The sequence below is a fragment of the Trematomus bernacchii genome, unplaced genomic scaffold, assembly GCF_902827165.1.
Source record: "Trematomus bernacchii unplaced genomic scaffold, fTreBer1.1, whole genome shotgun sequence".
In the NCBI taxonomy this organism is placed as follows: domain Eukaryota; kingdom Metazoa; phylum Chordata; class Actinopteri; order Perciformes; family Nototheniidae; genus Trematomus; species Trematomus bernacchii.
In genome coordinates this window covers 6,332,522-6,335,496 of record NW_022988043.1, presented here as the reverse complement: position 1 = coordinate 6,335,496, position 2,975 = coordinate 6,332,522, and positions in this window count along the sequence as shown.

The window sequence follows — 2,975 nt, the reverse complement described above, 5'->3', positions numbered from 1 at the left end:
CTTGTCTGCTCAAGGTGTTAATCTGATCTGTTCATTTTATAAATGAAGAAAAGTGTAGGAACTGGATACTGCAAAAACACAGATAGGTCTCAGAGGCTTAATCTGTTTCATTTGAGGGATGGGGAAAGCTTAAAAAAGTATACCAGACATCCTTTTCTGAATATTTCTGTACATGGAATTTAAAACAAAGCAACTACCAGTACCACTTTACAATAAGACTACCCTTATAAAGGGTTTACGAATAGTTTGTAATTCATTTATTAATTAGGTTGTGAACACTTTATAAGTCATTAATAAGCTTTTATAAGACATGAGATAAACAGGGCAACTGTGACCGGTTGCTTGCCAAATAGTGAGCCCACATTTATCTGTACTGCTAAGCCTTATATTGGCTACTTGGCTTCCTTCATCAGCTAGCATCCTTGGTATCTGTTGTTCACTGAGTTGATTCTCGCTAAGTAGCCAATATAAGGCTTAGTCATCTGGCCAAATAGTGAGCCTGTGTTGATGTATAGAACTGGTTTATTAATGGTTCTTAATGATTAATAAAGTGTTTACAACCTAATTATAAACCCTTTATGAATCCTTTATAAGGGTAGTCTTATTGTAAAGTGGTACCCTTTTTTTTATTGTGTCCACCAGGGAATCATGCTACACCACTATGGAAAACAGTCTCCTAACATAATTTACTGCCTATGGTACTGTCATTATATTGGATAATTGCATACAAGCTGCATTTCAATCTGTCAAATCAAACCTGTCAGACACTTATTTGTATTAAGTGATGGAATGTAACTTTCTTTTCTACTTAAGTATACATTGTTCTATTTTATTCTACTTCATACTTCTACCCAACATTTTGGAGTTAAAACATTTAGTTTTTACGTAATTACATTTATATGAAACCTCAAGTTGATTTGCTAATGTAGATTATCAATACAAAATATAGGCCATTGTACAAAATGAGTAGTTTACTTTTGTATCTAGTTTTGATGGTCACAATTTTGTACTTTGACTTGGTTAAGATTTAAAATACAGTACTTCAACCAAAGTTTTCAATATTCTCTTGTTTTAAATACAATCCGTATCTGTGACTCTGTGGTAAAGTCTACTTGCAGAGCGCGTTACGGAGCCTTCTTGGACCTAACGGCTCTCCGTAGTCTGGGGATGTCACAGCCATGGATGTGAGAAACATTTGAAGAGTAGCCTACTGCCCCCTCCACCGGGTGCTAAGGGGGCGATCTTTTCTACGTAATGCTATCTGCACAAATGGTTAACATTGAACATTAAAAAGATCAAGCAGTTCAGGGAGAGTCGAAGGAAGGCAGGCAGCTTTGCATGACATTCTTCTGGACGTGTTTCATTGTGATGATAGTGAGTCAATGAGTCAATCTGTTTGTTGGCAAGACAGTAGTTGAGTGATTACTGAGAGAAAATTATTCAAAGAGATAATTATTCAAAGTGTTGTTACTTTAAAGTGTTGTTACTGACCTTTTTCTCTTTTATTTTCTTTACCTCACCTGTAACTCTGCTGAGACCTTGAGGAACATGCACACTGGACTGACCTGCTCTGGCAACCTGATTTCCACTGTACGTATTTGGTTATGGTATATTATTTATATACATCAAAGGCACAATGCACCCCCCAGAGCTGCACCCCACATAGACACACATGTATTGAGTGTGATATTTTGCATAGGTTACACACTTGAAAACTAGGAGCGGCAACTTGTTTTGAAAATTGAATTTTTAATATCCGATAATAAAGTTGATCTGTTTTCTTTATTCTTCTCTCTTCCCAGCCCCATCCATCACCATTCTCTGTTCCTGCAGGTCCTGCTTGCTAATCAATGCTCATATTTTTTTACACAATTACAAATAAAGTCAATGTATTGTATGACATGAAGTTGTGCTTCATTCTGAGTCAATAATAAATTCATTCTGCCTTCATTCATTCTGCCTTCAACTGCACAATGATTGTGGACTGCACCGACATCCATGTAGCTGCCCCCCAGTAAGATGAACCAAGCAAAGTTGACATACTCAACATACAGCTGTGCTCTTAAGTTTACATGAAGAATTTGTGAAATATTGGTAATTATTTGGAAAAAATTACTGATGATGCAGAAAACTTTTTTTATTTAGGAACAGTGGTCAGGTGAAGCCATTTATCACTACATATATGCGTCACACCTAAAAGGCCAAACACACTGTTTTGGCATTTTAAGAGCTATGTCTTACTTCCTCGCTCTTGGTCCTCTTCTACCTGGAAATAAAGACAACCAAAACACACAAGCTGAATGTTAAAAGTGCTTCACAAGATAAATAGAAGAGTGCAGACTGTTTAAACTATGGGTAGGGGGACTATTTGGCAGGTTTAAATGATTATTAGTAATTAATTATATCATTTTCTCATTGTAGACGAGCAGACAGGGAGCCAGATGAGAAATGCAGAATATGCAGCTGCCATTTTCCACATGGAAAAGACAAAGGGCCAAGTTTATTTGAGTGGACAAAAGAGAAAGGGAGCTTAGCTGTACATCAGTCCACCGACCACAGCTACACCAAAGGGCCTGAGTCTGCATTTGTACATCCCCCGTGCACAATCACAGACAGCGCTCTGCATCGCGCCATCGTCTCCCATGCAGATCTGTCAAAATAAAGTACCATTTGTATGCTATAATAGATTGAATGAGCAATAATACAAGGATGGTCAGGATCTGGGGGTGGGAGGGTTTATTTTTCCATAGTTTTGTCCTCTTGTCTGATTGTTGTTATTGTTTGTTTTTTCTGTATTTTTTGTAATTTGTGTTGTATTGGTTGTGATTGTATTGTATTTTTCTAAATGTGTATGAATAAAAACATTTGATCAACAAAAAAAAAGGATGGTCAGGATCTAGACTCAGTGTGTAGTTTATTAATTAAATCAACGCTCTCTACATTAGGAACACACATACCAGTCACACACAGCTGTG